At 46.8% G+C, this 9538-nt stretch overlaps 1 long non-coding RNA gene across 2 annotated transcripts in view; it reads right to left on the bottom strand.

The window, feature by feature from the left end:
- The window catches only part of LOC143695639 (uncharacterized), a 36197-nt gene that overhangs the window by 1321 nt on the left and 25338 nt on the right, over positions 1-9538 (bottom strand). Inside the window, exons 3-4 of one of the 2 annotated variants that reach the window (XR_013185037.1) lie at positions 9101-9193; positions 5866-6072 (exon numbers count right to left, since the gene is read on the bottom strand). This is a non-coding gene — a long non-coding RNA (uncharacterized LOC143695639). Of the gene's footprint in view, positions 1-5865; positions 6073-9100; positions 9194-9538 lie in introns of those variants that run through there. The other variant, XR_013185036.1, reaches the window with a different exon arrangement.

The raw sequence follows: 9538 nt of genomic DNA, 5'->3' as shown, positions 1-9538 counted from the left end.
ACCTGCACCCACAGGAACTGCAGTGGGCTGTTCCATCACTTGAACACCAGATCCAGTGTCTACTCTCTCTCCCTTGTGCCCACATGCAGTCTGGGGCTCCTGCCACAACCAGCAGGATCATGGCCAAGCAAGAAGAGAGCAGAAGATGATTTTCCAAGTCAAAGTTGGAACCTTGTGCAACCAAATCCACCGAGAAGTGTGTTCAGACAGGTTTTGTTTTACTGAGCACAGTGACACCTACCACAGCACCTTTCTTCCCATAAAAGCCCCATTCCACAGTCACTTCCCTATGTGCAAGTAAGAAGAGAGAAACAGCCCATGAACTGGCCACCAAAGGTCCACCTTGCCAGCATGCCACCAGGACCATGTAAAACCTCAGTTCCTGCTCCTTCATAATGATTACAAATTAATAAATAAAAATGCAAGAAATATTGACAAACCCCAGGTCCCTGAGCTCCAACCCCACTAGATGTCCCTCTTGGCTAAAGCACAAGGACTCCTGAAACAGCACTGCCAGGAAGGAGGTATGGGAAGTGGGAAGGGACAGGCTGCAAATCCCAGATCCCTCTGCTGAAGTCCAGAGGAAATGGAGCCAACGGGAGAAAGCAAGAATGAGAGGGAAGGGAAACAAGTGTAGGCAAGATGGAGAACTTACCCAGGCAGCTCAGAGCAACTGGCCTTGCCTGCGAGGTGCCCAAGAGGGGTTCTGTGGGGGAAGAGCAGTTTTGAATCACCCTGAAAACTTCTATCCCTTAGGAAAAGGTTCACGAGTTTGCTGAGAGCCACCAGTCCACTTGAGTTTTATTCCCTCATCAGTCTATCAGCAACTCCCTGGATTTCCCCCCTGTGCCTCAACATTCAGGCATCAGAGAAAACTTCTTGTTTCATGTGAAAAAAAAAACCCTTAGACTCCAAAAACTGCATTTCATGTTGATGCAGCACATTTCTGACAGTTCAGGATTCTGGAAAAACAAACCAGCCCCAATTTGTGCTCAGTTCTGGTCAGGGCAAAATACCACTGAACTGGGAATGGGAAACTCAAGAGTCCCATCAAATGATGGCAATGCCAGAGGTTTGTGTAGTCCAGCAACAGCTCAGGCTTATCCCCCTGCACAAAATACAAGGGGTTGACATTTTCGTCTCATTGTACCCATCTCCTTAGAAACTGTGAGAAAAGTAAAGAGATCAGGGAGCCAAATAAATTCATCAGGGGAAACCTCAGCCTGGGAACACAAAGAACAGGGTCAGGGAAGAGAGAGACCAGAGTGTTATGTGCACTGGAATACTTGGGTGAAAGGAAAGGCTGCATTCCTTGAAAAGGAACCCAGGCAAGGCTGCCCAGAGTTCAGCTCCTGAGTGGGAACAGCTGACTTACAGGAGGCAAGCCATGAGAAAAGCATGTCTCCAGGAGGAATTACAGATGATGAATCAAAGGAAAACATTTCACATGATTGCTTGGAGAGCCCTTCACAACCCCTAGCTGGGGCAGCCCAGATGCTTCCATGGGTGTGGGCAGTGACAAGTCCAGGCTGGGGGGTTGCCCCTGCACCCTGAGCTGCACAGACTGTCCTGCTTCACCCTTCTCTTTTGGATGTCACAGGCTACTCCTGGCAGCTCCACACCCACAGCAATCTTGGGTGCTTAAAAGGTCCTCTTGGCATCAAAGAGGATTGGCTCTCTTCCTGCTTGTTTAATTCCCATTTCCCTGCCTCCTGGCATTTTTGGCTGACCCCAAGCATTGATTCTCACTGTGAGTCCCTAGTTCCTCCATTCTCTTGCGGCCCTTACACCAGCAGATCTCCTTAGTGCTCCCAAGACCAGCACTCACTCACTACCATCCTGGATTGTGTTATCCTCACATCCATCAGCAGGTCTTGCTCACTCATGCAGCTGAGCACAGCAAGGTTTAGGGGAGCTTTCACTTCCTTATCCAGCACAGGCCTCCAGCCAGTCCAGTGGGGATGGGGAGCCTCCATGTTGCCTGAGAAATGCTAAAGAGGGGGGAAAACCTCTACAGGCATTTTGGGACCTGTATTATCTGGGAGACCAGAGCCTTTTACACAGACACCTGTGCCTGCTCACGAGTACAGCAGCAGGTCACACCAGTAACAGCAGCCTGTCCCCTCTACTCATGAGTTCTGAAGAAATCAAGTACATAAAACCCAAACCAGCTGTACAGTATCCAACATCCCTCACAAACCAGCTGGCTCAGGTTCTCACCTCCTTCCTCCAAACCGTTTTAGGGCTTGCAAGCAAGAAAGCAACACATTACCTTTGGACTTTAAATCACCACAGGTGTTATTGCCCACAGTCCCACTCATGCCAGCAGAAGAATCACTTCACATGCTACTATCTGCTGCTGATTTGTTTTCCATGCATATTCCCCAGCTTGTTGGTGGGGAGATGAGCAGGGGAAAAAAAAGGAAATGTTAAACCCAGAACAGCAGCCAGAACTCCAGAACTGTAAGTAAGTGGACTGTCTCCATGACATCCTTCAATAGCAATCACTAGGCAGACTCTGCCTCTCAGTTACTCAGATTCTTACCAGGGCTAAAGGCTCACTAATTGCTAAATGACTCAGCCCCGCTTCATTTTTCTGCCCAATGACTCCAGTCTGCTTCTAAACTGGGGCTACACGGCCTGCAAGGGCAGGTCCCCCTAGGCCCAGATCCTGGAGTCACAGGGCAAACCTGCTGCCACCTCTCAAGTGCTACAGCATCACCCCAATAGTCAGTGGGAAACACATTTTCTCCCCTGCAGCCCTTGGGAAACATCAGCTAGCCACTATTTACAGCCATGGCAGCTACCAGAGTTCCTGTAAAGCACCTGATCCAATACATGCCAGCAATTATCTGGTGCAGTTGACAGATAACTTGGCAGAAACCCAAGCCAGAGGGAGCAGAGGGGAGAGTCTACCCAGGTTTGGGAGCACAGACAAAATTGCAGCAAGAGAACTCCAGGGGAGCAAGTTTGCAGAAGCTTCCACTCAATGTGGAGCAGACAAACAAACCATTTCCATGATGAAGCTGAGTTTGCACCTAATACAGCACTTTCCCTCACAGGGCTCACAGCAAGGGATAGGTGCGACTGTAGCAACTCCTATAAATCAGCAGCACACTGTTACCCACAGGGTGTTGTGTTGTGAGGTTCCCAGGATGAAGTGAGAGATGAGAATTTGACTCCAAGTTCTCAGAAGGCTGATTTATTATATTATGATATTATACTAAAAGAAAATGATATACTAAAACTCTATTAAAGAAAGAGAAAGGATACAGACAAAAGGCTGGAAAAAGAATGAATAATAAAACCCTGTGACTGACCAGAGTCCTGACACAGCTGGACTGGGATTGGTCATTAATTAAAAACAATTCACATGGAACCAATCAAAGATGCACCTGTTGGTAAGCAACCTCCAGACCACATTCCAAGCAATCAGATAATTATTGTTTACATTTCTTTTCTGAGGCTTCTCAGGAGAAAAATCCTGGTGAAGGGATTTTTCAGAAAATATCATGGCGGCAACAGGGAACATTAAATGCTTGGGCTGAGACAGCTCTTACTATCACTCCAGCTGTCAGATGGCTCAGCTGTGCCAGAAGAGCAATTCTGGCTTTCTTCCAGGTGATGGGAGTCCCTCACTGTACATCAGTGACCCCACAATCACGAATGTTCAGTAAATTCCTGTTTTCAAGCACACTTGTGTTCAAGTACACAAACCCTGTTAGGTTTTACCTGGTCTTAGGTCCAGGTAAAACCTAACGGGGGATTCTTCTACATAAACAGCATAAAGAGTTTTCCTCTGACATTGCCCCAAAATACAACCACATTAGCAAGAAAATGCCAACTGCTCAAGAGAAGCCCACAGAAACATCTCTGGGGCACTGCTAAATTGTTTGCTTACTGTGAGCATTTTAGTGCTACAAAGTGCTTCAGGGCTGGCAAGTACCTCCTCTGGAATTAATTCTTCCTGAATACCTCACCTCAGCAGAGATCTCCAGTGATCCCCCTGGCAGAACAGCTGGCTACAGACACGGCACACAGGGATAGGAACAAGCAGGAGACGCTTTGTGACATGAGGAATGGACTGGCAGCATATCTTCAGCAGGAAATCCAAGGAGCAGGCAGCACTGCTCCTTGGAGCAGCAGCCACCCAATCTAGAGCTCGTTAGCACAGATAAAGCCTTTCACACCTGCTGCATTTACATCAAGAAGGACGACAGCTTCTTTAGGAACACACAGAGCTTCCAAAGAGCAAGGAGAAATTGTTGCCTTGGAGACTATAAGTGGGCGCAATGGTGCCAGATGTCTGGTCTCACACCACAGCAGACACTTGCCAGAAGGGTGATCTCAGCTGCGTGTGCTGCATTATTAAACATTCTTGGAAGACAGAGGGAAGCTGTGCAGGGATGGCGTGAGTCAGGCTGCAGAGGCTGGTTCTCTGTTACCCTTTGTTGCGCTCTTGGGCTTTTCTCGCCCCCTGCCACAGCCAGTCAGAGCACTGAAAACTTCTCCCCAAGGAAGCAGCAGTTCCTCCTTGTGCACACAGCAGTTGGCAGAACAGGTGTGTGGTGTGAGGTTGTGAGGAAGCATCAAGTAACCTCCCTCCACTCCCCTGGCAGAGGTGCAAGGGCAACACCCTTCCCTGTGCCTGCTCAGTCCTTGTTCTCTACCCAAGTTTGAAGAGCCCACTGCTCATTTCATATAGTCCATGAACCAGCTTACCAAGCAATTAAAAAAAAACACCAGAGCTTCCCATCCCACGATGTATCACTGTTGGGGGTTGAGTTTTTTGGTTTTTTTTTCCTTTTCTTTCCTTGTTGTATTTTTTTTCCCTCTGAGTTGCTAAGTGCTGATGGCTGGGTGCTGAGAGGGAGGGCGAACTCCTCTGGTTTTTTGGGAGTTTCTCTCGGGGGAGGACAGAGATACCATGAGAATGGGAGGCAGGTAAAAAAGACGGGGCTGGGGGGGCAGCCTCGCTCTCTCTTGCTCTTTGGCATTGGAGGAGGACAGCCAGGCTGTCACATACTGTGAAGAGATTTCATCAGCACTGCTGGAGCTCAGCCCTGAGGGACTGATCACCATCTGCTCATGTGCCCTGGGAATCCTGAACTTTGCCTCTCCCTGCCCTGCTCAGAGCCAGGCCCCCGCTGCCCCACCCCTGCTGTTTTGTTTGGTACTGCTCTGGCTTTCTCCATGCTGTAACCCGCAGCCGGCTGCTTTGCTGGCATGTCCCCACAGTTCCAGCTACCGTGAAACTTCTGATACACCTTGCCCATGAGCCCGGGATTTTTGTTTATTCCTGCCAGCTGTGATGGTAACTGCACCAAAGGGGGAAGTGCCTGCAATCAAGAAGACTGTTACCGGGTCCCTGGTTCTGTTTGTTGTTAATGCCATAGTTGTTGTTGTTTCGTTTGCCTTGTTATACATACTAGTAAAGAACTGTAATTCCTATTCCATATCTTTGTCTGAGAGCCCCTTAATTTCAAACTTACAGTAATTTGGAGGGAGGGGATTTACATTCTCCATTCCAAGGGAGTCTTCTACCTTCCTTAGCAGACACCTGTCTTTCAAATTGAGACAATTACCCTACCACATACTTCTTAACCTCTACCACCTTTCCATCCTGTCGTAAATATTTCCAGAATTCTCAGTGGTGTACATTGGATTTGCTTCTAGTTTTGTCCCCTGCATGGACACACTTTGGAATTTAATTCTCCCTTCTTGTCTTGAGTCATTAAAGCCAAAGATCATGGACAAAGATTATCTAACTAGTCTAAGTTAGAAAGTTTATTAACACTGGTGGGTGGCAGGGGAGTCATCCCAAAAGGCGTGACCACACTGTACAAGGTTCTTTGTCCTCTATTTATTTCCCAAGATCTTACATACAATACATACGCTTAACCCCAGCACCTCCCATCCTCTGTATTAAAATGATGTTATTAGTCCTTCACGCATGTGCAATTCTTCTCTTGAATTGGGTCAGTGGTCTTGAATTGGGTTAGTGGTCCCAGGGATGAAGTCAACAACATCTTCGTCAGATCTCTGTGAGCCTCTGGCATGATCCAAGGTCCCCTGAAATTGAGGTTTTGGGGGTTCACTTAAGTTAGCAATATGAATTAAGCATTTAAATTTTAGCTTGTAGAATTGTGTGTTGAATTTTAACCTTTTACTTAAGAAACCTCTGCCATGGTACAAAGGGCATAGGAAAATGCAAATTTCTGAAGCTTCCTGTGATAAAGAACAATACCGGGAGAAGACCAAGGAATGCAAGAAACCCAGATAAAGGGGCTCCTCTGGCTCCAAGCTGATCAAAATCGACAGACATACTCAGATAAGCACCAAGGGACCAAAGCATATGCACAAAGGAGAAGAGTTCAAAAGTTCAGTCGTGAGGAAGACCACAGCCTTCAGCCTCAGAGACCACTGAAAGACCCCCGTGCGACCACCACAGCACACAATGCATGTTCGGAAGGGCATGGATCTAATTACCATGCGAGGTGAGGACAGGAGGGGCCAGGGGTTGAATATGCATGGAAAGGTTGTGCTATGTAATGTATATGGAACACCTTTGTGAATAAAGATGTGGCTCAGACCAGGGCTGTCGGGTCCGGCTGTCTGTCTCTGCCCCGACACGGGTAGAGTGGTTCTTGGGTGGCACGCGATTCAAAGGACGAGTCTGGACTCTTCAGCTTTTCGGTCTTCAGATTGTTTATTATTTCTTATCTACAAAATTTTCTGTCTGCCCAACAGAGGTCTGATCTGCAAGCAGTCACAGGCACTCTCTGACCACCCACGGGGCGGTCATGTCTTTTTATACTAAAATCTACGTACATAATATTTACCTTTATTTCCCAATACTTTTCATCCATGGTGGCAAGTGCACCTTCACCATAAACCAATCCCCAAGTGCCAACATCACCACAGGAGATGGAGGACAAGAAGAAGAAAGAAGAAGGATGAGACACGCCCTGATCCCTCCATCTTGTCTCCATAACCCCCCTGTACCAAAAACCTTAAAGTCTATATTTCACCCTCTAAATGTGTCTCTTTTACACCTCTCACTCTAAAGTGATTCTCATGTCCTCAAACTCTTGTTACTTCTGTGGATGGGTCAAAATCAAGCCACCAAACACTCTTGGCAACATTCCAGGATTTCCGAGACCCCCAAGGGTTCTCCTGGCATCTCTGGACATCGGGAACGATGTGCTGAGATCCCACACAGGGCTCAGGGCACAAGTTTTCATGAGAGCTATCCGCTTGTGCTGGGCGCTGACATACATACCCACTTCATAACTACATCAAGTTGTGGAGTCCATTTATTCTGCATATCACTTCACTGCTTCATGATTGATTGACATCAAGCCCAGGTGCTAACTATTGTTCTCCTGGTTTCAATATGTTCTTATAACAGTTCGCTTACTCCACTTCCTTCTACAAAGAAGTTCATAATAGCAAACAATATAACAATCAGCTCTAGCTTAAGCATCTAATAATCATTAACCTATCGTCTACCTATCTAATTTACATCCTGATCAGTATGAATTGCTTCTAACCCTCAGCTGAAATCTTAACTTTTTGAAATCATGCTTCAGTGCGGGATACATTTGAGAGTATCCAGGGTCTGATCCCACTCATCTTTCATGGAAAATGGCTTTATCCTGTCATGACTGATCTATTTTTCAGATGATATTTTAATAATTACTTCAGCATTACAGTCAAGCTACTGGTTATGCAGCATTGGCAGCACAGACAGGATAACAGAGAAAGCAATCCTTGGGAAAATCTTCAGCTTTTTAAGAAAAATCAAGCTTCTTGACTCAGTTCTAGGCACAAGCAAAACCTAAAATAAAACCAGCAATTGCCACATCTAGTTGCCCATGTAGTTCAGCATTTCAGCTGAAAAGGTCATCACTGAAGGAATGTTTATATTCTACAGGTTAAAACCTTCCCCTGTCCTTTAAGTCCTAGGACCTCAGTGCTCACACTTGTCAGCCTTCAAGTGACTATGACATTCTCCTTTCAAGCCTTTTTATTCAGAACATGAACCAAAGTAACCCAGAAAGGGTTAACCAGTACTCAAGTACTTCATTTGATTAGCATTAACCCCCTGCAGCTTTTTGCTGACCATTCTTCCAGGTCTGTCTCTGTCTCTCTGGGAGCCCCTCAGGAACCCCAGCCAGTTCTGACTCGGCAGACAGTGTGGAGACAGTCTCCCATGCCCCGAGGGTACTGAGGGCACCTAGGCTGGTCGCCTTTGCAGCAGAAGAGACACCAGAGACGTCGGTAGAGGATAAAGGGCCGACTCTTAGCAGGGGTTAATCCAAGGTTTTATTCAGGGGCTCTGGGGAGCTCCTGCACCTTAGGGGGCATCCTGCTGGAGCAGAACACATCAGGCAGAGGCTTAGGAAAGCATCTCATGGTGAGCAGTCTGACAGTCTCCCAAGAGAAACAATGAAAACCCTGTGCTTGAGTCACTGAATACTGGAGCCAGTATAGGAAAATTTAGTGAAGGGAGCAAGCTTTCCCCCAAAAGAGGGAAATGGAGAATTGGAAAGAGCTGAGGTCATCCCATCTCCAAATTTTGTTGTTCCAGAAGTTTGCAGAGCTGATGGCTTACGCAGCACAGAACAGGTAAGACAGACAACTAACAGTTGCTATCAAACATGCCAGAGTGAGTCAACCCCACCAACACAGCTCATATAACAGCCTTTGGGCCCTGGGCTGCTAGGTCTGCACTGAGGTGAGGTGAGAAACAGCTTCCAACAAGAAAAGCATTATGAGTATCTTCAGGAAAACTCACAGCCCATGGAGCAGCCAGGACAGCACAGGACCACAAGGTTGCAACAGCCACCTTGGTGGCCTTTAGCCTTGGCTTGTTAAATCTCCAAGCTCAAACACTTCAGACAGAAGTAATATGACAAGAAATTTACACTTCACATAATGAAAGTGTGATGTTTATGTGTTCTCAGGCAAGCTCTTCCAGTTATTTACTAAGTCTGAAACCTCAAAACCTCCTAATAGTATAGGAAACTGCCCCAGTACCTCTGTACTGGTGGTCTGGTTGTTGTTTGGGAGCCACTTTCTTTAGAAACACCCTTACCTGAGCTGGGATGAGGAAGAAAAGTTACAAAAAGTCATTCCTTGAGTAATGTCAGCCTTGGTGCTTTCTTTAGGAGACAACCGCTGCTAATGCCTGTAAAAAGTCAGACAGATCATTAGTTTCCTCACAAATCCCAGTACACACAAGATAACTTGAACACACGGTTCATCCATTAGAGACCCACCCTGGCTGCTGCATTCTCCAGCATGCTGGAAGATAAATACAAAGCAAAACCAACCTTCTGAGCCCTTCTGGATGTCTGGAAGGCAGCAACTGTCCATGCATGGACACCTAGCCTGAATAGAGGCTTGGTAGATAAGACAGGAGGTCTGTTACTCTTGTCAGAAGAGAAGAGAGCCCACTTGCCTGTTAAAACAAGCTATTGGCATAATGAAGAATTCTCATTTCAAGAAAATTTACATCCTTTCTGGGGGTTTA

The sequence above is a fragment of the Agelaius phoeniceus genome, chromosome 23 (assembly GCF_051311805.1).
Source record: "Agelaius phoeniceus isolate bAgePho1 chromosome 23, bAgePho1.hap1, whole genome shotgun sequence".
NCBI classification, from domain to species: Eukaryota; Metazoa; Chordata; class Aves; order Passeriformes; family Icteridae; genus Agelaius; species Agelaius phoeniceus.
This window is presented reverse-complemented; position numbering and strand designations above follow the sequence as displayed.